The 26786-nt window shown below is 44.4% G+C and overlaps 1 protein-coding gene and 1 long non-coding RNA gene across 2 annotated transcripts in view; one reads left to right on the top strand and one right to left on the bottom strand.

Moving 5' to 3' along the window:
• The window catches only part of SPOCK1 (SPARC (osteonectin), cwcv and kazal like domains proteoglycan 1), a 533103-nt gene that overhangs the window by 116323 nt on the left and 389994 nt on the right, over nucleotides 1-26786 (top strand). The window lies entirely within an intron of this gene.
• LOC144580781 (uncharacterized) lies at nucleotides 6710-18293 on the bottom strand. The gene is made up of 2 exons (XR_013530918.1): nucleotides 16997-18293; nucleotides 6710-16025 (listed from the first exon to the last, which is right to left on the bottom strand). It is a non-coding gene; the product is annotated as an uncharacterized LOC144580781 (long non-coding RNA).

The following is a 26786-nucleotide window of genomic DNA, read 5'->3' as shown; positions in this document are numbered from 1 at the left end:
TAATGTCAGTCCTGACTTTTTTCTTCAATATTGTGTTATCTATTCAGGGTCTTTGGCCTCTCCATATAAACTTTAGAGTCAGTATGTCAGGATCCACAAAATAACTTGTGGGAGTTTGATTAGGATTGCATTAAATCTCCAGTTGGGAAATACTGATATCTTAATAATATTGATTCTTCCTATCCATGAACATGGAATGTCTCTCAATTCTTTTTTTGTCATCAGAGTTTTGTAGTTTTCCTCACATAGATCTTGTACTTTTTTTAGATTTATACTTGAGTTTTTTATTTATTTGGGTGCTAATGTAAATGATATTGTGCTTTTAATTTCAAATTCCACTTGTTCACTGCTGGTAAATATGAAAGCAATTGACTTTTGTATATTAACCTTGTATCCTGCTACCTTGCTGTAATTCCCACCACCTGCTTTCGTAAATAAAATTGTTTTGGAGTACAGCCATTCTCATTTGTTTACATGTTGTCTGTGGCAGCTTTCGTGCAGAAGAGTTGAGTAGTTGCAACAGAGACCATATGGCCCAGAAGACTTAAAATGTTTACTATCTGGCCCTTGACAGAAAAAGTTTCTTATCCCTCCTCAAGAGCATTCAGAAGGTGTTTAGCAGATGGTAGGAACCTGGCAGAGTATGTGTTCATTGAATGCCTGAAGAATGGATGAATGAGTTGGTTTATTAATCTGCAGGTGGAGTGTTCACTCCTAGGAGATGTGGAGGAGGTAAGGTTGTGGGCTCAATCCCAGCACTACCTCTGAGGACCAGAGGTCTATACAGGAATGTGGATGGTGAAGCTGACACCGCTGTTGGACTGTGAGGAGTGGCTGTTGGTATTCAGTTATTTAGTTATTAGATGTTTATTAACAAAACAATTCCCAAGCACAATAATGAATCATTATTCTGGTTATGGAGCACATACTATTTGCTGGTTACTCTTTGGTGCTACATATGTGATATCTGAAGTGTTTTTAACATTCCTACATGGCTGGTCATTTTCCTGTTTTGCAGATGGTAATGGTAAGGCTTAAATATTGATTCACACATCTGACATCATATCATTAGAATGCAGCTGAGCCAGTTTCAAAGAATGGGTCTATCTGATGCAGAAGCATGTGCTCTTACCACTGAGACCACAGACCTTTATATGTACCACACACTCTTACTAGTACTGAGGAAGTGGATATCAACAAACAGGGTTCCTAATCTTAAGGTGATTGTGATCTAGAGTGGAAGCCTGAATTGTCTCAAAATTTTTTTGGAATGAGGTACTAGGAAGGCTTCCTGGAGAGGGAGATGAAGGTTATAACTGTGATAAAAGCAACATGTAAAGTTTATTATTTGCCATGTGCCTATACTGTGCAAAGTATGTTGCAGACATTATCTCTTGTAATCTAACTCGATGTAATTATGTGATAGATACTACAGGGGTGAATCATGCACACCCCGCCATCTGCAGTAGTTAGGTTCAAGTCATAATCCCTGGTACCTGTGAATGTGACTTTGTTTAGAAAGAGTCTTTGCAGATGTAGTTAAGTTGGAAATTTTGAGGTGATGTCATGCTAGGTTTAGGGTGGACATTAAATCCAATGATCAGTGTCCTTAAAAGGCATATTTGACACACAGAGGGGAAGGCCACATGCAGTTAGAGGGGGAGATATTGGAGTTTTACTGCCGCAAACAAGAAAGTCAGGCGCCACTAGAGACTGGAAGAGGCAAGAAAGCTCCCCTAGAAACTTCAGAGGGATTCTGCTGGGCACCTTGATTGTGAACCTCTGGCCTCCAGGAAACATACACACATGTATGTGTATATATGCTACCAAGGCTGTGTCAATTCATGGCGGCAGTCATAGAAAACAGTTATTACACTACCCAGGGAAGTTGCATTTGTTGTTCATGGTGGCATACCTGGTGAGTGGTAGAGCTTTGAATTGAAGCTAGAGCTTTGATAGGGTAGTCTATTTTAGACTGCTAGAGCAGGGTTTGGGTTCCAGGTATGGTGGAACCTGATTAACAAAATATCGTGGGCAGAGTCCCAGCGGGCAGCTCTGCCTGTCAATTCTAAGTGAGCATTTGTGCTTATTCCTCAGAGGCCTTGTTTCCCTGCCACAAGGGCAAGCACCCCTTTGCCTCCTGTATACAGAGGCCCAGGTGGAATCCCCATAGGGAGCTTGCTGGGCCATATGTCCATGCTTTGCTGACAGTCCTTGTGCCTGGAACAGAGCCCATGTGGTTTGTGCCAGCTGGGGACTCGGAGGGTAGCCTTGGAAAATGTGGCCTGGAGCTGGACTGGACATTTGAGGCACAGGGTGTGGACATAGCAGGAGGAAGAGGTGTTCATGCTTGGTCTAGCGGGTGGGGAAAACAGTGTGTGCCTTTTATGTTCCCTGAAAGAACAATGACCTTGGTTGGGCTGATGAGGAGGGAGCCAGTGCTGAGTTTTACCGGAAGCTTCATTTTAAATTGCAAATGATTCAGGACTCTTGGGGGTTGTGGGGTGGGGGTGGGTGGGAAAGAAGTGGAATAGACACCAATGCCTGAAAGAGTGAAAGCATGCCCTGAGAGCTGCAACTGTGGAAGGCCTGTCATAGATGCCTGTTGATGAGAGGGTGGTATGGGCCTACAGGGGCCTCACAGTTAACTGTTTGTTGGACTCCCTACTGTCAATCATTTCCATCTCAATCAGTAGATGCTTCTATTTGGCCAAAGCCTGTGGCACTGCCCTCTTTATTCTTAGACTGCCTTGGTTTCTCTCACTGCAGCTCCATCTTAACTAGCTGGAGGGAAGGAGAAAGTTATCCTGACTAGGTCACCTTGTAAGGCCAGCCTTTCACACAGGCTGGCTGCATTCTTGGGGGTGAGGATCATTATTAGAGAACTTCTAAAGTCTCCCACAAATCTGTTTCCATCTTGTCTTCTTAAGGAGTATAGGTAGTTGAAACTCAGCCAGCTGGTTAGCTTCGAGTGTAGTTGGAAAGACCAACTCATCAGGTCAGCAGTAGATACTAAGGGCCGGGTGGGTCAGGATGTGGGGAGGGGAAGGGCAAATGGAGCTGCCATTTGTTGAGCCCTGCCAAGTGCCAGGCAGTATGCTAAGATTTTAAGATATTTTCCCCCTGTTTTTCTTAAATATCACAGCAACTATTTGAAGTATATTTTCCTGTCTCATTTTCTATGTAGGAAAAAGCGTTTAAGGGCTTAACTCTTAAGCAATGAATTTAAGGACTCACAGTAAATAGCAGTGATGGGATTTGAACCTGGGGTCTTTCTGACTCCAAAGGCCATGCCCTTACCTACTGCTTCTGAGGCATGAGGGGCAGGTCAGGCAGGGTTCCCGGGAGGCTGCTTGGTGATGGCTGTTTTACATGGAGATTGTGGAAAGGGACTGGAAAAACAAAGAGGCCATCTTTTACTAATTTCATCATTTTAACCAGTCCTGGCCCAGCAACTAAGAAAACTTCTGAGACATTGTCACATCACATGCTTTCATTTTATGGTGAATATGTTTAAGCTATTCTCTCCCACTGGGTAATGCTAGCCACTCTCTCCTCCTGGGCATCTAATATGGTTTGGATTTGTGTCTCCTCTGAAATCTCATGTCAAATTGCAGGAGGAGCCTGGCTGGAGGTGATTGGCTTATAGGGGTAGATTTTCCCCATGCTGTTCTCATGATAGTGAAGGAGTTCTTATAAGATCTGATGGTTTAAAAGTGTGTGGTACTTCCTCCCTCACTCTCACTCCTCCTACCGTGTGAAAAAGGTCCTTGCTTCCCCTTTGTCTTCTGCCATGATTGTAAGTTTCCTGAGGCCTCCTAGTCATGCTTCCTGTTAAGCCTATAGAACTGTGAGTCAATTGGATCTCTTTTCTTCCTAAATTACCTAATCTCAGGGAGTTCTTTATATCAGTGTGAAAATGGACTAATACATAGAATTGGTACCAGGAGAGTGGGGCACTGCTATAAAGATACCTGAAAATGTGGAAATGACTTTGGAACTGGGCAGTGTGTAGAGGTTGGAAGAACTTGGTGGGCTCAGGAGATGTGGGAAAGTTTGGAACTTCCTGGAGACTTGTTGAATGGCTTTACCCAAAATGTGAACAATATGGACAATTATGTCCAGGCTGAGGTCGTCTCAGAAAAAGATGAGGAATCTATTGGGAACTGGAGCAAAGGTCACTCTTGCTATGGTTTAGTAAAGAGATTGGCAGCATTTTGCCCCTACCTTAGAGATCTATAGAACTTTTAACTTGAGAGAGATGATTTAGGGTATCTGGAGGAAGAAATTTCTAAGCAGCAACGCATTCAAGATATGACCTGGCTGTTTCTAAATGTATATGCTTGTATGTCTGAACAAAGAGATTATCTGAAACTGGAACTTATATTTAAAAGGGAAACAGAGCATGAAAGTTTGGAAAATTTGTGGCCCAGCCATGTGGTAGAAAAGAAAAACCCATTTTCTGGGGAGAAATTCAAGTCTGCTGCAGAAATTTGCATAAGTAAAGAAGAGCTGAATGTTAATAGTCAAGACAATGGGGAAAATGCCTCAAAGCCATTTCAGAGACCTTTGTGGCAGCCCCTCCCATTACAGGCCCAGAGGCCTAGGAGGAAAAAATGATTTTGTGGGCCCAGTCCAGGGCCCAGCTGCTCTGTGCAGCCTTGGGACATGGCTTCCTGTATCCCAGCCACTGCAGCTCTGGCCATGGCTAAAAGGGGCCATGGTACAGCTTGGACCATTGCTCCAGAGAGTGCAATTCCCAGGCATTGGTGACTTCCATGTGGTGTTGGGCCTGTGGGTGTGCAGAAGAGAAGAGTTGAGGTTTGAGAAGCTCTGTCTAGATTTCAGAGGATGTGTGGACATGACTGGATGTTTAGGCAGAAGTCTGCTGCAGGGGTGGAATCCTCATGGAGAATTTCTGCTATGGCAGTATAGAGGGTAAATGTAGGGTTGAAGCCCTCCCACAGAATCCCCACTGGAGTACTGCCTGATGGAGCTGTGAAAAGAGAGCCACTGTCTATCAGACCACAGAATAGTAGATTCGCCATAGTCCAGCTTGGTCCAGCTTGCACTGGACTCCTGGAAAAGCCATAGGCACTCAATGCCAGCTCATGAAAGCAGTTGTGGGGACTGTACCCTGTGGAGCTGCTTGAGGCCTTGGGAACCCACCCTTTGCATCAGTCTGGTCTGGATGTGAGACATGGAGTCAGAGGAGATTATTTTGGAGCTTTAAGATTTAATGACTTCCCTGCTGTGTTTTGGACTTGCATTGAGCCTGTAGCCCCTTTGTTTTGGCCAATTTCCCCCATTTGGAATGGGAGCATTTACCCAATGTCTGTACTCCCTTTGTATCTTGGAAGTACATAACTTGTATGTGATTTTACAGGCTCACAGTGGGAGGAACTTACTTTGTCTCAGATGAGACTTTGGACTTTTGAGTTAATCCTGGAATGAGTTAAGACTGGGGGACTATTGAGAGGGATAATTGTATTTTGTGTTGTGGCTTGGGTTGTATTTCAGGGCTCCCAGGGGAAATGAAGAGGCTCAAGAAAGGACATGAAAGTTTGAAGGGCCCAGGGATGGAATAATAAGGTTTGGATTTGTGTTTCTGCCCAGATCTTCTGTTGAATTGGAGGAGGGGTCAGGTGGGAGGTGACTGGATTGTGGGGGTGGGTTTCCTCCCTGCTGTTCTTGAAATAGTGAGTAAATACTCTGTCACTCTCTCTCCTGCCACCATGTGAAGAAGGCCCTTGTTTCCTTCACCTTCTGCTATGATTGTAAGTTTCCTGATGCTTCCTAGTCATGCTTCCTGTTAAGCCTATGGAACTGTGAGTCAATTAAACCTCTTTTCTTCATAAATCACCCAAAATCTCAGGTAATTCTTTATAGCAGTATGAAAATGGACTGATAGAGCATTCCTCTTCCTAAGCAAGAGCCTCTTTCAGATGCTCACATTCATACATTAGATACACACAGATCATTTTATTACCTCTGTCTCCTTATTGCATAGGAAAATGTACCCAGAAGCTATTGTGGTGACTATAGCAATAAAGCAATTACATTAATGAGTTTTCTGTTGAGTTATTCATTTTAGCTTTGGATGTTGTCTAACCTGTCACATTACCTTTCCCCCAGCCCCCACTATTTCTACTCCCACCTATGCGCTTAGTGACTCCTTTTGGTGGCAGGTGGATATATTATGCCAGAGATGGACTTCACACACACAGCATTTGCTTCACCAAGCTCTTGGTCTGGAGTTTATTTGGCGTGGGTCTTAGGGAGTTGCTATATGAATATCTTAGAGGGAAAAAAGGAGAATGATGAATGCTTGGAAAGCCCTTCCCTGACATTCTAATTCTTACCCACTAAGTGTTAAAGTGGTAATATTTAGTTTGATGATTCAGTCTGTGCAGGGGAATTGGTTTTAGTGCTATCACCACTGGGGCTCATGAATTGATCCACCGCTAAGGTCTGAATGACTTGAGAGATGAGTTTATTTGGACTTTGGAAAGAGAAGATAGTTTCAAGCCCCACTTACCCCACAGCTTCTGTTGTCACATCAGGCCCTGGCTGATGTGGTGGCACTGCCAAGCATGTCTTGGCTCATCAGAGCAAAATCTCACATTCAAGTCAGATGCTGATTTCATGTATGATTTATGGCTGTTAAGCCAAAGACATGAATAAAGTTTAAAATCATTGGCTTGTCTTGTGTGATTTTTAAGTAGCTCCCAAATCCCTCTGGTCAGCAATGGATGCTGCCTAGAAGCATTTGCAGTGTGCTTAGGTGTGGGGGAGTATTAAGAGACCTTGTCACTTGAGCAGTGTCTTTTTGAACATTAAACCTCCCTTTTTTGTTGGTTAAAGCCACAGGATGGCTCAGAAATGCATTCGCATATTACCAAGGATTTATTTTCCTTTCAGTAAAGATAAATCTGTTTATGTTTGATCTTTGTCATGTTTGAAGGAGATTAAAATAGAATCATTATGATGAAACTCTGTTCAAATGGTTAGTCTGTTGTTGCTGTGATGGAAAGCTAGAATAAGTTTTCATTCTGGTGGCTTCAAAACATGATCTTGACATTATCAGCCCTACTAGGGGCCAAGATGGGGGATGCTTTGGGGATTGTGGGGTGGGGGCAGGGAGGCAAGTGCTCTTTGGCCCACAGCCGTTTACGGCATCCCACTATCCCTGTAGACATGCCTTTGAGGTTAGATAGTGCTGGGAGAGTGTTTAGGTCTCTTTTAGGATCTTGGAGCAGAGGGTGGCTTGAGTTGCACTGCAGGGCTCCCAGGGGAGAGGAAGAAGCTCAAGATATTGTCTCGGTTGTATAAAAGGCAAGCCCCTCCACAGCCAACCCCATGGAACCCTGGAAAGTGGCTCAGGGTACAGCAGTGATTTCCTGGGTCTGGCTCCATGGACATCTCCAAGGCTAGCAGTTTGCCTTTCGGGTGCCTTTTTATTTGCCTCTGCTGCTGCTTTCTTCTCTCTGTCTAGCTACTGACGCATTCTTTAAGCCCCACTTCAAACTCCCCACAAGGGAATGGAGTTGGTACAAGTGATTCTGTTGCTGGCTAGTCTTAAACAGCCTTTGCCTCAGGTGGTCTGGCTGGTTTAGGCCAGGCATGTTTGCCTGGTACCAAACACGCTGACCTATGGCCATTGAACTCTGTCCAGCTGATTTGCTCAAAAAGAAAGCTGTCAGTGGGTAGCTGTTTGCACCATTGTAGGCTCCTCTCTGGCTCAGGTGGGGATTCCAACCTCGTTCCCATGGAGGGCCTTTGGGTTTGTTAGCATTTCTAGCTCAGAGACTGCAGCCATTTATGTGTGAGATAAGTTACTGCCATTTAACTTAAACTTCAAGGTGGTTTTTCACCATCAACAGGCCTTTTCACAGTTTACGGAGCTGGAGTGGCTATGCCTATCCTAGCTGTATCCCCAATGCCACTTCTTTCTTGACTCCTACTAGATCTGTTGTCTCCATTCTTCCTCTAGCTGTAGAGCTATGAGAACCCAAGCATCTAAGTCTCCCTCACATAGCAATTCACATGCAGAACAAAGTTAAGAAATGGAAGAGGAGAGGTGTGATCGTATTGCATTTTTGCCAGCTCTGTCTCCTGCTTCCCATTTAGGCTCACCTGATTTCTTTTAGAACCTGCCTGATTTTTCTTTAGAACAAGAAATTCCATTCAGGACTTATTTGATTAATTTGTTGATCTTGGAACTTGTCCATTGTAGAGAATGTCGAGGGGTTTCTTCTGAACACATTGTAAAAGAATCTGGAATCCTCCTACAGCTGGTGGTCACGCAGGAGCCTAAGAAGTGGTCCCCTCCCACGATTTATCTGTCAGCTTATTGAATTGCTTATGTCTTGCCTTCTTCCAAAAACTTAATTTTTTATTCCACAAGTAGTACATGTTCCTTGTAGATTAAAAAAAAATAACAGGAACAAATTGTTCCTTGATACTTGGGGTGGGGAGTAAGACATCACATGTTAAAATATTCTATTTTTCTTCTAATTTTTTTTTTTGAGAGATGGAGTCTCACTCTGTCACCAGGCTGGAGTGCAGAGGCGTGATCTGGGCTCACTGCAACCTCTACCAGTTTCAAGTGATTCTCCTGCCTCAGCCTCCTGAGTAGGTGGGACTACAGGTGCACAACACCATGCCCAGCTAATTTTTGTAATTTTAGTAGACAGGATTTTACCATGTTGGCCAGGATAGTCTCAATCTCTTGACCTCATGATCCTCCCATCTCAGCCTCCTAATGTGCTGGGATTACAGGCTAAAATATTTTTCTAAAGTTAAATCAACTTTAGGCATAACTCGCTGAGATAGATGAGAAGCCCAGTATCATGCATTCCTCAAGACTTCTTCCCTTGAGAGGGGTAATTTGTAAGACTCAGGAGGGAGAGGGGATGGTTAGGAGACTCTGCAGGCCCCAGCACTGAGTGTTCCTGTCTCAGAGGTACCTCCCTGTCCTTTCCCACACAGATTTCTACCCCATGCTGGCCCTGTATTACAGAGGCGTCAGGCTCTCCCAAGGGAGGCCCCATAAGCTCATCCCTGCCTTGTCCAGTAACCTTTGTGGGGCCATTTCCTGATTCAGTGCTTGAAGCACATACCTTCATCTCTCCTATTTGAAAATGCTGGTACAATTAATTTGCCTCATTAGACCAACAAACTGAAAACAAAAATTGGAGGAGGACTTATCCACTGCCTGTCAGTTCCTCCCCTCACATTTGGAAATCCGCAAATAATAATGTTTACTCCTTTGTAGAGCAAGGAGAGTCCAGACCTTAGGAAGTTCAAAGCTGGTCTTTCCTTCATGAGTTAGGAAGCAAGGTGCCATATTGCAGCAAAAACAGATGAGCAAGTGACACCAGTGAAATTCTTAATGTACTCTTTTAACATACTGGCACACAAAAAGAAGGCCCAAGTCACCCATTGTCCTTCTGTTCATACTTAACAGCTGTTAATACTGTGCTGTTGACCTTCTAATCTTTTTTTCTATGCATCTATATAGAGGTGTACCAGAAAGGTTGGAGACAGCTTGCAGACAGTCAGTATACAGCAGTATTTGAAGAAGAAACTGACATGAAGGGGGAAAAAAACCAAGGGCCTGAAACTAAGATAAGTTCAGGAGTTACTTTTCCCATAAGGCTTATTCTTTTCCCTCAGCTCCAGAAGGGATTTTTCATGTAAAAGAATCTTCCACAAGGAGCTAAAAAGTGAAACCTGTTTGTAGGGTGGATATAATTTCCCTTTTAAAAGCACCCCCTCTGCCCCCATCCCAGGGGAGCTCTGCAGCTGAGGACCTTGTAATTGCTGAACTGCATTTCGGATCGGAGTGCCATTGTGATCAAACCAAGTGACTCATTACTCCTTTGCCTCTTGCATCAAAACCACTCACACTGACAGCGAGCAAAGCCAATCACACTCAGCCTGTGATTCTTGGCAGGCCGACCTCCCTTTTAATAGGCAGGGTAGTGTGGGAGGGCGGGGCAGCTGGTGCTGGCTGCAGGAGGAGGGTGGTGGTAGGTAGCCAGAGGTGCCTGTGCTGCTCTCTTCTTGGAACCAGAAATACCCAGGGCTCTGGGTTGCTTTCTGGGAGTGTAACTGGGTGGGTCCATGGGCTTTTATTCTAGGCCTTGCCTGTCCCCAGACCTGGAAATAATTAGAGGCAAGTGTGCCTGGAGTTGTCTACTGTGTGGGGAAAGCCTGGTGGGCTGTTAGCTTCCTTTTATCATGTATGTCTATTTTATTTCATGTACTCGGTTGTTGAGATAGCCAGCGACAGTTTTATTGCATTCAGTGCTTTTGAGTTTCTCGTGGGGCCTTCTTAAAAGGCCCGATGCTCCTAGGCACAGAGGAAGGGAACATTCTTCTAAGCCCCTTTGAAGTGGCAGGCGTGGACTTTGTTCTCTGCAAACATTTTTCTGAGAATCAAGCTGTGGATCTCCCCAGCAGGGTGGACGGGGGTAGCTGGAGGTCACGCACAGCCTGTGCAGACTTGGAACACAGAGCTCCCGTTAGGCGGTTCCATGCTCAAGTATTCTATTGTTAATGTTGAATTTCTGTTTTAGAGTTAAAAAAGTTCTTATTTTTAGTTTTTTACAATGAGGAGATACAATTGCTTTCTTTCTTAAATGCATCTGGCCTCATTCTTACCTAAAAGTGGAATTCTGGATTAAATAATTTACTGAGATATTTTGGAGTTTTTATTATACATTTCTATTGAGGTATAAGACACATACAGAAAAAGTGCACAGATCTTAAGTGTACATCTCAGTACACATTTACCTCTACATACTCCTTTGTAACTTTATCCAGATGAAGAGAGAAAGCACTCCCAGCACTTTCAAAGGCCCCTTATGACCTTCCCAGGCAGTGCTCCCTTCCCAAGGGTAAACTATGCTTCTGACTTATCACCAAATACTCATTTTGCCTGTTTTTGAATTTGGTATAAAATGAATTCATGAATTCATCCAGTGTATGTTGTTCTGTATCTGCCGTCTTTCACTCATTATGTCTGTGAGGTTACCATGTTGATGTGTCTAGAAGTAATTGTTTGTCATTGCTGTGCTTTATCCCTTTGTTGATCAGACATTTTACTTCTTGATTTTTTTTTTAAAGCTTGTCTTATCAAAAGCCATCTTTTGATATTGGCCATCATTTATTTCAATGATTTTTTAAAAAATCAGCAGTGGGTCTTTCTTTTTTTCCAAAGGAAATGTCATATAGAGTCTGTTCATAGAAAACAGATAAAATGTGAACTGCTGAAACTGAAATGGGAGAGGATGGCTTGGAGCCCCTTCCTATGGGGATAAGAGAAAGGGGATTGCTATCCCTTGTCCCCATAGGATGGCCCTTAGGTGTTTAGCTTATTGGTTCAGACTTGGCTTCTGGAGTTGGACTGCCTGCCTAGTTTCTCCTTGCTGTACATTCTTAGACAAATTACTTAACCTCAATTCCCTTATCTGTGAAATGGAGATTTTAAAAAATAATACTGACATTGCGGGGTTATGGAAAGCATTAAGGAAAGTGGTGCAAGGAAAGCACTGCCCACTGTGTTCCACTCAGGAAGGGTGTCATAAACAGTGTGATGAGTGCTGCTGTCATCTTGGTAGTCAGTGTCATTCTCTGCAGAGCCCTAGCACTCCATGGGGCACCATCAGAAAGCCATGGATTCATGGCAGTAGCAGAATCACAGCCCTCACTGTCCCTCCAATCTGTGAAGATGTGACATGCCATGGCGTGTTGGCATGCCTCTGAGGCCCTCCTCCCTGCTAGTGTGGGAACCCATGGACAGCAGGTGCGTCACTCATCATGGGACTGGCAGAAAGCTGGCACTCTCCTGACTAGTGGAACTGGACCCCCCAAGCCCTACTTCTCAGACCCATTTTTCACTATGTACCTGGGCTTGGCGGGACTTCTGAGTCTGCTAAATAAAGACTGTCTGGGGCTTCATCTTTGTGGCAGGATATCCTTGTGGCATGAATCCAGAAAGAGGTTAGGATGTGAAGAATGGAGCCACTTTCAGGCTTTTATAATACCCTGGCTTCCAGCCAAATTGGACTTTTGGAGCCAGGCCCAGGCCCATGTGTTGCTGGAAGGATTAGATATTACTATTACTGTTGTAATAACAATAGGCGACAATTATTTAGTGCATGCAATCTCCATTGGATGTGTTATTTAATCTTTCTGACAGCCCTGTGAGATAGGTATACTTACATGTGTTGATCTGCCCACTGGGCATCTCCCCATTTTAACTAGAATTAAATTCCATGAATGAGAGATTTTATTTTATTTTCTTAACTGTTGTATCCCCAGAAGCTAAAACTGTGTGGGCTCAATAAATATTTGTAAAATGAATGAATAATTCTTTCTATTAAAGAAGAAGAATTTGGAGCTTGGACCAGTTAAATGACTCACCCAACATCACACTACTAGTAACAGGCCGAGCCAGGTCTCTTTGATCCTGAGCTCCTGCTGTGAACTGTCCTCCTGTACATGAGTTGGAGGAAAGGCCCTCCTGAAAGGATTGGTGAGAGAGAGGGATTTTACCTTGAGCTCAGTGTTTGTATGTCCTGTGATGATGAGCCCAGCGTGCTGCAGAATACACATGGGACGTGCCACCTGCCATTCAGGTGGGGTCATTCAGGACCCTCATCCACATGGGCCTAGGTCTTGGTTGCCCCCAGACAGCCTGGCAGGGCAGAGGACTTGGCGATGGGCTTCCATCTTGTTCCTTCACCAGGATTCTGCAGGTATTGGGCAGGTATTCCTGTCCTGGACCCTTCTACAGGGATGCTGCAGAGGAACTGATAAGGCAGGAGGTGAAACCCACCCTTGTCTGACAGAGGCCTTGGATCAGTCCTGTGCTTAGGGAAATGATCGTTCATGCTTGGGGATTTTCATCCCCCTTCTCTTTAAACTCTAGGTATTCCCAATGGGAAACTCCATGTTGATCTTGTTAATCTTATGGAGGCTTTTCAAGCCATTTTGATTTTTAAATGCACTTTTACTCACAGTACAGTTGGCAGCAGGTAATTACCATTAGGCCTGTCTTCGTTTGTTTTGTGCTGCTTTATCAGAATACTTGAGACTGGGTAATTTACAATGAATAGAAACTTAACGTGGTTCACAGTTCTGAGGAAGGGGAAGTCCAAGATCCAGGGGCCTAAATGTGGTGAGGGCCTTCCTGCTACATCATCACATGGTGGAAGGTGGAAGGGCAAGAGAGCATACACAGAGAGAACAAGAGATGGGATGCACAGCCTCAAGCCTTTTTAGAATTGGCATTAATCCATTCATAAGGGTGGACACATTCAAACCATAACAGTGTCCTCATACCACAAACTGTAGCTGCAAAGAGTTCCTGTATCCTATAAAACCTGCCTGGCTGACACAAAGGGACAGCCTAAGACAGGGGCTGTGCTGCTCTCACTGCTGGTCACAGTACCTGGCCACGCCTGTCAATGGCCACCATGTACTGCACTCTGGTTCCAGAACACAGTTCAGCCCTGGCCTGAGGACTCATGGCCATTTTCTGGTTATGCCTTCAGACTTTTGCCCTCTCCAGTGTCTCAATCATTCTGAAATACCCAGTGTGCTGCATAAGGTTTTCTGATTAAAAGAGACTCGCTTTTGAGTTTAAGGAGGCAAAATGAATAGTGCCACAAATTGAAAATCAGACTGACCGAGATTCAAGACCCAGCTCCCTCACATTCTGGCTGCAAGATGTTACTTACACTAAGTTCTGCTTCCCTCCGCTTAAACTGGTGAGGCCAGCACTTGCCTTGGAGGGCTACTGAGCATTAAATGAATACATGGGATATACTTAGCATAGTGCTAGGCATATGTAAGCAATCCAAAAGGTTAGCTATTTATAACTGGCTTCATGAAAACCTGATTTTTCACTCGATTGCAAGAGTCAAAGTAGCTTGGTAAGTAAGGAAGCCTCTGGGGATTCTACAAAGCAATTTGCAATGAGCATCCATCCTTCTAGGTAACAGGATTTACCAGGAACTGTATATACAACATTCCATTACCAATACAAATGAGGAGCCGAGGGGATGAGGATGACTTATAACACCAGAGAGCCCCAAATCATAAACAACCTCTTTGGAGGTTGATAAGTTTACCTCAAACTATAATCCAGATGTCTCCACACCCAAACTTTCTCCTCTTAGCTTAGGTTTCCACCCTGGATAAGGTGTTGATGACAGCAGCGGCAATGACGACCGTCCGAGACTTTGTTACTGCTTACTATACACCGAGTATCAAACTAAACACCATTCATCTATTCACCCATTTAACCCTCACAGAAACCCATGGAGGAGGAAGGGGCTGTTACTATCCTCAGGTGAGGTCAGCGCTATCCAACAAAAATATCACATCAACCCAAATATGAACCACGTATATAATTTGAATTTTCTAGCAGTCACACTAAAAAGCAAAAACAGGTAACATTAATGCTAATATTTTATTTAACCCAACATATCCAAAGTATCATTTCAACATGCCACCAATATTTTAAAATATTAATAATCTATCATCCTAAGATTTCAAAATCTTGGTGTTTTACACTCCCAGCACATCCCACTGTGGGCTAGCCCAATTTGAGATGCCGAGTACCCACATGAGCCTGGTGGTCACTGTACAGAACTGTGTAGGTCTAAAGAATGAGAAAACAGGAAGAAATTTGGTCGGTTCCCCACAGGGACGCAAGCAGTCTGTGTCCACAGCCAAGCTCTCAGCTACTATGCTCCTCAGCGTCTCACTTGCTGAATCCACTGAACCCCACACTCTGCCAACCAATACCCTCCCTGAGCAATAGAAGCTTGATCTTTCCATATGATTGACTACAAACCCCTTCCTGCATGCTGAGAGAAAGCGTAAGGAGACGCCTGCATTGTAACTTTTAAAGAAAAGATCTTGACGATACACCATGGCTAAAACTTGCTAAAAATTACCCCAGGGTGAGAAACAGCTAAGAGGAGACAAGCACTTTTTCAACAGCACCCAACTGATGTCAGAGGGTAATTCCAAAACTGTCACACACACAAAAGGGTCCAACACTGTTCCAGAAATTCCAAGAAAGGGTAAAGAGAGTGAGTGTTATAGAGATTAGATACAATTAGGTAAGGACTCCAATGTAAAATGCCAGAAAATGACAATGCTAAGCACAGAAAAATATGGAATAGAAGAGGAGACAATACATACTTAAGTGGGAATGGGTAAATACACACTTAACTGGAGACACAGCAAAGAAAGGATGAGCACCAAGAAAAAAAAAAAAGACCTGGAGGTGAGCAGCTACTCTCTTCCTGCATCTCATCTCATAAATCTTCAGTTCTTCATTCAAGAATGTAGAATGAATGGCCCATATACCAGATAGGCTTTCCCAAAACCCTGGGGAGGCAGAGATGCTTGACAAATGCATTAACTTTGCCAATGCTGCTTAAAGGAGGCAGGTGATAAAACGTTTCCAAAGCCACAGTGTTTTCCTGGAGAAATCTCAGTACAGCTAAAACTCTAATGACTGCATGTGTCAGAAAGGATCTTCTCTTTCATTTAGGCCTGATGTAAATTTGCTGGTGACTTTACTGTGTTAGCTAAATTCCAGGAAAGATACATGTCACTGGGTTGGGTGTTTCTGTTGCCTCGGGACACTGAATGGTGCATTCTTTAATGAGCAACTGTCACTCACTGGAGCAGTTGCCTTTCGGGGAGCCTTTCTCTTGAATAGAATAATTCTATTTAGTATCCCAGTTATTTCCTCTTTGACCCCCTTTCAGTCAAAATATGCAAGGTTTATTCCTCACCTCTTGACATCCAATGCCTGTTAGAGTCTTATTAGCATTTGTTCTCATTGATGTTCATTGCATTTTAAATGAGGCAGGGACGTGATTAAGAGGTGGAAAATCACCGGACTTGGTCGGCGTATGACTGTCTGATCGTGGCATGATGACCAGCTCAGCATTTAATCAGATCTCTTGTGTTTTCAGTTTGCTTTCATACCCCTGGAGGGAAAAAGTTCAATGCCAAGTCACGCTCTGGCTTGGCAGAGGTAGTCAGCAGGTGAGAAGGGTACAGAATCGGTTGGTCCTGAGTGTGCTGAGAGGCAGACTAGATCCTAGATAGAATTCATCTATCTACCAATCACCGTAGGCACTATCCTTGCATTGCTTGCTACAAGAAGAAGCAGGCTAGAAGGGCTTATTCTTATAAAGAGGTGTACCTGTGGGATCCCAGTAAATCATTGCACTAATCCTGTGGGGTTGGTGGTTGCTATGGATGAAATTGTGTCCCTCCAAAATTCCTATGTTGAAGCTCTAACCCCCAGAGTGATGGTATTTGGAGATGGGGCCTTCGGAAGGTGATTAGGTTTGGATGAGGTCATGAGGGTATGGCCTTCATGATGGGATTAGTGTCCTTATAAGCAGAGGCATCAGAGAGCTTGCCTCCTCTCTCTCTCTTGGCCATGTGAGGGTACAGCAAGGAGGCAGCCATCTGCAAGCCAGGAAGAGAGCCTTCACCAGGGAACTGAATTGGCCAGCACCTTGACCTCAGACTTTCAGCATCCAGAACTGTGAGAAGTAAATTCTGGTTGTTGAGGCCACCCACTCTAATGCATTTTGTTATGGAAATCTGAGCTAAGACAGTGGTCCTAATTCTATTTCACAACTTCGGGAAGCTTATATAAGTTCTCAGTCAGTTAGTGGCACACCCAGGTCAATCTGGGGGTAACAACTGGTTTCCCTGGCTCTTTTCGACCCCCATGTGGATATTGCCTGTTGGGGTTTTGCTTATATATGTTCTCCTCAGGAGACTCTCTTACAACTCTGTCATTGTCTCTGGGTTCCTCACAAAGTCATGTATAGAGCCAACATTGAATAGATACCAGCATAGTGAATGAATGAATATGACAGCCAGGGATGGAAACCAACCAAGGAAAGAGGTAGATAGATGGAGGAAGCCCCAAGTCACTCACCTTTTCCTTTCACTTATGTCTTGTATATGAGTTTGCATGAATAAGGTTCCCAGAGAAGCTTCCTCTGCTGTCAAGACACCCACCCTACCAACAAGGAGGGAGGGTCTCAAGCTGTTCTTTCTTACATGGGCCCAACTCAGCCTACTTGTCAGCTCTGACACCACCCTGGTGGGAGTCCGCACCTCTGCTTCCATCTGAGCACCAGGCCGGATGGGAAAGAAAGGGTTAAAGCCTGCAAGTATGAGTCTGTTGTACAGAGCAGCATCCAGGTCATTCCTTCAACACAAAAGGAATGAAATCCTGCTCACCTAGCTGCAGTTTGCAGCCCAAACCTCACTGCTCTGTGCAGAATAACACCGGGCGGGCATGAGGCCATTTTACTGAGATACAGCAAGATTGATAAGGGAGCAGAACACATGTTCCTCTGGAACACACAGTCCTGTGTGCAGTTGTGAAGGGAGACACAGGGGAGATGCAGAAGCAGTGAGGACAGGCCAGTGGGGAAGGGAGCGGGAGGCACAGGGCCAGCAGGGCTTCTAGCCCCAGGCAAAGGCCAACCCAAGACACTTCCTGGGAGGAAGAGTCGCATGGTGGTAAGGGTCCTAAACCTGGGCTGTGATGGGTTTCTAGCAGTCTGAAGATGTCCTGAAGCTGTGTGTGGAATGCTTCATGTATCCCCCTTGCACACCGTCCTCTAGCCTAGCTGGCTGTGTTTGGGACTGCATAGGGCCTTTGCCTGTGCTCTCCTTCCTGCCTGGATCAGCTTCTCCCATCGCTGCCTAGTTAGCTCCCACTCTGCCTCCAGGTCTCACTTCCTAGTGGAAACCTTTCCAGACCCCCAGAACAGGTCACAGGTGTCCATTGTTCCATCTCAGGACCCTGTGCTTCCTCTCTTTATGGCATGGTCCAGTTGTCATTGAACCTTAACTTGTAACCCTCCTCCCACATCTTTTGGCCACTTGGGTTATTGTGCTTCACTAAGTAAACTGGATTTCCCTGACTGTTTGTTAGGATGTTCATGCCTGGAAACAACTCTCCCAGCCCTGGCTCAACATCATCTGGTTCCAAAGCCATAATGAGCTGACCAGAGTCTTTGTGACTATTAGCTACAGACGTGTGAGTGGGAATGTGGTCGCATTAATTTGGGCTAGTGAGTGTGTCTTCTAGGATCAGGGTTTATCTCAACAGAAACTGCTTTGAAGAGAGGGTCATGTGATAATGAAACTGCCTTTTGCGGGTGGTTGGGTAGTGTAAGTGGGGAGAGAAAGCCTGGCGTGGAGAGCACATGGGGTGATATTTCCACTGCAGTTTCCTATCTAGAGGTGGACCCGTGCCCTCTTTGCCCCACCTTGGCTACAGCCCCTTTCCTGCATCCATAGCAATAGCTCCTCTGACTTTGGGGACAGTGATGAACTCTTTATGTTAGTTAGCATCTCAAGAACTTGGCACAGTTATTGGCAGGTAGTTGGTACCTAACTGGTGTTCGTTCCAACGTGAAAGAAGAGAAGAGGCATTGGGGGGGTGGTTTCCAAACTGTTTAGCCTGAGCTGCTTTGCTGGGATGTGTGGTTTTTATGGGTCAGCATGAAGGAGTGTGGGCAAAGAAAAATGGAACTAGAAGGAGCTTGACATGGGATAGCTGTGGGGAGTATAGATCACGAGTGTTGACACTTCTGTTCACTGCATGCCTGCTTTCGAATTTAATGTTCCTGAGGCATGTCTCAAATTGAGTTATTTATATACTTTTTAATTAAGTTGTAAACTTCTTAAAGGAAAGTGTCCCCCCAGGTGCCTTATCTGGGGTTTTGATCCCCTGGAGCTGCTCTAAAAATACTCAGTGACTTGGTTTCTGTAAACTTGAACTTCATAGTCTTCCGGCCACAGTACTCAACAGTGCTGCTGCTGCTTGCCGCAGGTTGACTGCAGGGGTGGGTGTGACTCTTCAGGGGTGTTGAAGGCTTACGGGGATTCCAGGCCAGGGATCCTCTTGTCAGTCATGCATTTTTTACCAGTTGTTGCCACCTGGCGATTGTCAGTGCTTCACTTCGAGTAGCAAAGGAAGGGCATCAGCTTAGGTGGGGAAGCCATTGATGGAGGCAAAGCAGAACTATAGGCGCTCTGTCCCCTGAATCCAGGGCTTATATGAAGCAAGTGTAATTCAGATACTTCACCTACTTTAGGATATGTGAACAGGTGAATTGACAAAACAAAAACACTGGAAGCACAGAATCACTGCCATTGACTCAGTTGTCACACTGCACCTTTCTCATCTCTGGCTCAGCAATTTAAGCAGTCTAAGGCCTTGTGTTAAAAAATTGCAGCCACAGTTATTTGTTATTCTCCTATTTTACTTGGTCTGTTGATACTTTTCTTGTTTTGCTGACAATGGCCACACTTAGCTGGAACATCCATCCCCCTTTCCCTCACCTTCTCTTGGAGCCATATTCTTTTCCCTCTGGTTCTGACTTTCACAAGGCTGGTGAGACTCCCTTGCCCCACCTGTTTTGACTAAACTCCTACTTCATCACTTATGTCTTGGCAAGACTTGAAGACCTTCCCATTCAAAGCAGTTAAGGTGTTCTGACAAGCAGTTGTTAGCGTCAAATGGCATTAACTTACTTCACCTGAATATAGTCCTACACCACAGGGGGTGGAGTAAGGCGGGACTCCAGCTTTGACCTCCTAGGTCAGTTTGGTGGAATTTAGCGCACAGGTGTTGGAGTCCAACAGGAGCCTGCTCTGTTACTTTTTGGTGGGGTGGTCGCAGGCAAGTTTGTTAACATCTGTGTCTTTTCTTGTCTGAAAAATAAAGATGATAACACCTGTCTCCTAGGGTTTTTGTGGAGATTAAACAAGATCTTCTATCTTTACATTAGTTTGCATGATGCTTGATACTGAGTGGTCAGTAAATGGTAGCAATTTGTGGTATTATCTAGTTTATAGATTTTGATAACACAGCTCCAAATTTTCTATTTAGAAAACATCAAAATTGTTTTGTTTCCTATGTGACATCCTGGATCTTAATAAAATTGAGGAGCGCTGTCTTATTGGAGCGCTGGGGGAGTATTCTTGGAGAAGATTCAGTGAAGTTCTTGACTAAAGTGCGGAAATCCCAGATTTTTGTCTGTTTGCTTGCTCACTGAACTTCAGGGTGAAGAGCTCTTCTGGGAGCCTATCCCCTGTCCCTGCCTCCCATGGCACTGGTTGGGAGCCCATGACATGCTCAGAGCCTTTGCTGCACCCTTTGGGGCAATTCGTGAGGATTTTCTTTTTTTTCCAGTGCTGCCAGAAGTTTTGGTGCTGTACTTTTGAGTGCCGTTGTGTGTAAGTGGTGCTACAGAATATTTAATAAGGTCAAACATAATACATGTTTGAAAACTGTGTAAGTTGAGTTAGGAAAACAGCTTTGATTGCATGAGTAATATTTAAAGTGCCGGTTAAAAATATAGTAACTTTTCTATCAATAAAAGAAAACCTTCTGAGCTCTGAAGAGATTTTTAAAACAAGATCCAGTGGCTCTTGCCTGTCTTGGTGAACGTTTTTCATTAAACAGATGATTCATATTATGAGAGCAGAATGATTAACATGAATTATGGGGAAATTATTCTAAGACTTGAGTGTCTGATTTATGAATGGATTAGGAGGCAGATTGCGTCACAATTTTTTTTAAAGAGATTTTTAGCTGACTAACCAAGACCCTCAACAAAAGAGGGTTCGCCTCAGTATTGGTGTTCCTTTGAGGGGCAATTTCTCAGGGTCCTTTATTTAAAGAGGGAAACCTACTTCTAGGGAAGAGTGGCTATCTGCTTCTGTTAGTTCTGGAGTAGACTCTAAAATTCGTCCCAAACCTGACTCAATTAGAAAGGCTCGAGAAAGCCAGAACTTCCTCTTGTGGGGCGAACCTTTGAATCCAGGCCATGTGCCAGAGAGCTGGGAAGAAACCAACTTAATTCACATTGGCTGGAGATTCCCGTGTGGGTGCACAGAATGGCTGGGGCTGTCCTCACTTGCTTACTGGCCATAGCACTGCTCTCAGGAAGGTCCGAGTGGAGACTCCTGGACTGAGAACTGCAGCCTGGGAGGAGAGGGGATGACTGAGCAGGGGGCAGCTGTGGAAAGCTGGGTGTTCTGCAGATGCATCCCACAAGCTTGGGTGAGTATCCTCACCAGAAGTATGACCTGAGGCCCTTTTGTGTGCCAGGGCACTTGGACATGAATTCTCCCTGTGATGAGCTCACGTTCCATCTGGGACAACAAACGATGAGCTGACTGTGTCCTACAGTGAGCACGAAGGAGCGGTTTGTATACAACTAAGTCACCTGATCCTAATAGCATCTCGTTGCGGAGGCACCATTATTAGCCCCATTTTACAAATGAGGAGCCTATAGTCCACACAGTAATAAGTGACAGAGCCTCAGCTAGGACACAGCTTTGCCTGATTCCAGGGCTTGGCTCTTAAATCCTGCTCTATCCTTGGTATAAATGGTAGCTAATGCTGTGGTGTCATAAGCACTGAGTATTGGGCACTGTCCCACAATATAGGCTCTGGGAGGGGCAGGTTCAGATTTTGCCCTTTTTATGCAGCACCACTGTAGGTGTTTGTCAGGGAAGTGGGTGTATTGCCTTTGTCTTAGGTAGGGCAGCTATAGATTGAGGCAAAGCAGAACTATAGGCCCTCCTATGTCCTAGATTCCGGTATCAACAGAGCTGTGGGACCCTCATGCAAAAAGATTCTGCAGCCTTGCGCTCATCTACCCCATCCAAAGGCTGTGTAAAAATGACTCCATTTTTCTTTGACTTTGTGCAGATTCTTCTATCAGGTCACTTAGGTTTCCACTGGCAGATAAATCACTCATAATTTGAATGTTAAGCCCCATGGTGCCTGGCACATGGCAGCTGCAAAAACCATCACCCAACATCTTTGTCTCTAGCTTTGAGGTTGATGAAACAGCCACAGTTGTGCAGGTGGTGATTAGGTATTAGGGAAAACTGCTTGCAAATCTTGGTATTTAACTTCTGTCCTTCTCCAGTGAGGCAGTCTCTGTCAGAAAGGCCAGCAAAGTGGAAGTGAACACCCCCATGTAATAGAGGTTAATAAGGTCAGAGTTTATTTAGAATTAGAAGCAGGAGATGAGTGGCTAGGGAAAATAAGCAGCAGAGCTAGGCTGGGGACAGGTGCAGGGCCCTGGGATCTCAGGCTGTCAGTGTAGAGATGGGTAAACAGAAGGTGCTCCTGTACCTCACTGCTCACTTTTACTGCCATCCAACCTACTTCCTGCAGAGAAGTGTCTCCCTGGATCATCTGAGCATGGATTTGTGCATCTCAAGCCTGTCCCCTGTGACTGGCTTGCTCAGGCAGGTTCTGCAGGACACCTGCACCTCGCTTCCAGTACTACACTTCTTTAATTGGGAGGTTCTTTGCAAAGTAAGTCCTATTTTCCTTTAACTGAGGTTATTTAAGAAAGTCTCCATTTCTCTTTATCTTCCTATATTTATTTTGCACCTGGTATGTGCCTGGTGCTGAGGATATGATGATGGATAAGACAAATGTAGTCCCTGCCCTCCAACCCCACATTGTCTCCTGACAGCTCTAGGACAGTAAGGATTCTTAACCTTTGCGTACAGGTGAGGTATCTGAGGCTTAGAGCAGGTTTGTCATTGACCCAAAGTGATGCATAGCTGTGAATGCAATCCAGGTCTGTCTGTCTTCAGGTTCTATGCTCTTAACCATGAAGCTGAACTGTGACTCAGTACAGTGAATTTCTGGTAGGGCTTCTCAGACTGCAGTTTGTGTCTTAGCTTCTGCACTCAGGATTTATGGATGTGTAAGCCAATATTTACAAGTTCTGAGTGGGATCACTTAGCAGTGTCCTTGCATAGAGCATAAAATCCTTTTGTAAAGAAATGAGATATATTTAATGCATGTCTGTGGTGTGGGTTTTTGGTATCCCTGGACCTATTTTATTCTGCTGGGAACATACTTGTACTGGGGAGGGAGAGCTCGGTAGCTGCTTGTGGGACAGATGCTCATCTCAAATTATAAACTTGGGAAGGCAAGGTCTTACTCATCCTTTATCTCCCATACTCAGCCTGATACTGGCACAAAGATGTGCTCAGTCTGTGTTCCCTGGTGAAGAAGGATTGATAACTGTCATTGTCATGAGGGCCTCTGAGGCAGAATAACCTCATGAAAAAGTGTGTCCCCTTTGTAGTCAAACTGACCTAGGGTTGAGTTGAGTCTTGCCACCTTTTGAGAGCATAGCCTGGTAAGGAATTTAATCTCCCTGAGTCTCAGTTTCCCCACTTGAAGGTTGTGGGAATTAAATTAGTGCTAAGTCAGGAACTTAGCACAGTGCCTGCCCATGTTAATCCAGGGGTTGCAAACTATAGCCCTCAGGCCAAATCTGCCTCAAACTTTTCATAGAGGTTTATTTAAATGCAACCATGCTCATTCTTTTACGTATTATCTGTAGTTGCTTTGGCACTGCAGTGGCAGAGCGGAGGAGAGGTCATATGGCTCACGAAGTGGAGAATATTTACTATATGGCCCTTTATGTTAAAAGTTTGCTGACCTCTGTGTTAAGTCCTTAATAAGTGGTAAGCTGCATTGGTTATTATAACTATTGTCTTTATAATTTCACCACTCCCCTTCTAACCCTTAATTAAGTCACTTTTAAAGCAGTGACCTTCTTCTGAGTTTTGGGAGGAACTTCTCAATGCTTGGTGAACACGTTTGTGCTTCCTTTGGTTTTGGTCTTGATGGCTCTAAAGATTTGGGTGGAATTCCTTCCCAGCCTTTTCCTTCTGGTCTTTTGATCCCTCATGTTTTTGGGTCTGTCCTCAAAGGTGGCGTTTCTTCCACCACTGTCTCTGAACAGCTCTCCTTACTGAATGGCTGGGGATGAGAGGAACACTTAAGGGGGAAGCTTGCTGTAAAATCATTGTGTTTGAAGGTCCTTCATGCTTCCAGGGAATCTGGAGAGACAGGAGTTCCTGAACTCTGGGAACATGAACTCACCCAGGGTCTTGACTTCTTTCCTGAGACTCTCTGCCCTGATTTTAGAGATGAAAATCTCCTAAAACATGAAGGCAAATTTTATTTCCTAGCAGTAGTTTCCTTTTTAAAAATGTAATCTTATTTTTGAATCATAAATGTAATATATGCAATTTGTGGAAACATGGGAAATGAAGGCAATGCCAACAATTCATCCAAATCTTACCACCCAGATAACCACTTTTCAGCATATTTCCTTCCAGATTCCTAATCATGTGTAAATGTTTACGTAATTGAAATCACATTGTTTAAGTAATTTTCTTTCCTGCATTTTTACTTATGTCATAAAGCATTTCCTCTAGTGTCTGGTGTTCTTTGAAACCATAATTTTTATCTGTGGGTATACACATGCATCCATCCACCCATGCATCCAGTCATTCAATAGGTATTTCCTTACTGCCTCTTATATCCCAGACCCTGTTAGGCGACTCTGACACAGTGATCAGTAAAATAGACCTTATCTCTCCCTTTACAGAGCTACAGTCTAGTAGGGCATATAGAGAGATGGTTAATCATTATAACATTGTTGTAGCTCAGACTGCTATAACAAAATACCATAGACTGGGTGGCATAAACAAAAGACACTTATTTCTCACAGTTCTGGAGGCTAGAAGGTTCAAGATCAAGGTGCTGGCAGATTCAGTGCTTGGTGAGGCCCTTTTCCTCACTTGCAGATGGCTAACTTCTCTCAGTATCCTCACATGGAGAAGAGAGGAGGCTCTGGGGTCTCTTCCTTTTATGAGGACACGAATCCCTTTGTGGGACACCACCCTCATGACCTCATCTAAACCTGATTACCTCCCAAAGACTTTACCTCCAAATATTATCATACTGGGGGCTAGGGTTTTTTTCAACATGTGAATTTAGGGGGAACCCATACATTCACAGACATCATATGATAATGCTTTAATGGAGGAAGACATCATATGATAATGCTTTAATGGAGGAAGCAGAGGATATGTAGAAGCAAATACAGAAGGGACCCATCACTGCACTTGAAGTGTTGAGGGAAGGCTTCCCAGAGGAAGCCGGTCCCAGTCTCTGAGTCATCTCTTTGGAAGAAGCTTGAGAAATCCTGACCTACCAGCTTTCTTTGGGATGGTAGACAGTCTTCTGAGAAATATGTACCTAAATGGGATGGAAGGAAAATAAATTAGTAGTTACTGTGATGGGTGGAACCCCAAATATTACTGTGCTGTATTATTATCAAGACTGTCTTCCTAACACAGGGCACTTTAGAAATAAAGTGGGGCACTGGAGAGATCAAAGTGGGCAGACTCATTTGGAAATGTTGGGCTTGTTCCTGAAATAGGAGGCAGTGTTGCAGAGAGAATCACCTCCATTGACGTAAGGGCACAACCTAGGAAGGGTAGTATTGGAAGTACTCTTACCTTTTGAAGGTCCAGCAGCACTGTTGTGAGATCCTGGACAGGTCTGCCTTCTGGGGACTTTAGGGATGCTCTTGGTCCCTGTGGGTCCAGATGACCGTTGGATTAATGTGGACAAGGCTGTATGCCTTTGTAAGATGTGAAGTGACACACCATTTTAACAAGGGCAAAACTCAAACCCAGTGCTCTTCCCAAGTTCTGAGCACACAATGCCTACCTTCTTCCTTTTGCCTTGTGACCTGTTTGTTTGTTTTTATGTGTTTCCCCTGAGGAATGACACGGGGGAGGGGAGATGGCTATTGTGGCAAACTGATTGCATATTGGATCTTGGATGTTGATGTTTGACAGCTGATCTGGGCTCAGACTTGTGCATCTGCACCAAGAGACTAATGGCACCAATTTCTCTTTGTCTTAAATCCTCTCTGAGTGATTGAAATAGAAGTTCTCCCCTCTTTTTTTTTTTTTTTTTTTGAGATGATGCCTCGCTCTGTTGCCTGGCTGGAGTGTAGTGGCGTGATCTTGGCTTACTGCCACCTCTGCCTCCCAGGTTCAAGCAATTCTCCTGCCTCAGCCTCCCAAGTAGTTGGGACTACAGATGTGTGCCACCATGCCCAGCTAAATTTTGTATTTTTAGTAGAGAAGGGGTTTCACCATGTTGGCCAGGATCGTCTTGATCTCCTGACCTCATGACCCATCTGCCTTGGCCTCCCAAAGTGCTGGGATTACAGGCATGAGCCACTGCGCTTGGATTGGCCCTCTTTATTACTTGCGTGATGAGGAGATGGAATGGGTCAGGGACACCCTTGTGGGGATTTAGTAGTACATTTGTCACCACAGGCATCTCTGAGTTGTTTCAGGATGAATCTGTGGACCACAGCCACCTCCCAGCAGTGGATAAGTAACCACGTAGATGTGCAAGTGATGTGGAGAAAGTTCCATGCTATATTATGTCCATCCTAGAGGGAAAAGAATCCAGTTCAGGAAATGTACCTGCCAGTGTATTTCTTCTTGACTTTTTATCTTTATCCAAGTTGGGCAAGCATATAAAGATGCTGACTGTATTTGCTCCTTAGTGTGGACTCCAGTGCTTCATAAAAAAAGTAAAAATGGCTTTTCATTAGCAAAAGCCTGCAAGCAAGGCAGAGACCAACACAATTTGCATTTCTTTACCTTCGTCTGTAAAATGTGAGAGTTAGCACTACCCTGTAGGGTTGGCTGTTAGGATTAAATTAAAGAGCACATGTGCTAACCTACTGCCTGCCTTGTAGTAGGTACTCAATAAATGGAAGGTGTTATTTTTATTGATATAATCGCTAATTTTGATTCAGGATTCAAAGTGCTTTACATGT

This window comes from Callithrix jacchus, chromosome 2 (genome assembly GCF_049354715.1).
Source record: "Callithrix jacchus isolate 240 chromosome 2, calJac240_pri, whole genome shotgun sequence".
In the NCBI taxonomy this organism is placed as follows: domain Eukaryota; kingdom Metazoa; phylum Chordata; class Mammalia; order Primates; family Cebidae; genus Callithrix; species Callithrix jacchus.
Note: the sequence above shows the minus strand (reverse complement) of the source record. Positions and strands in the feature narration are given on the sequence as shown.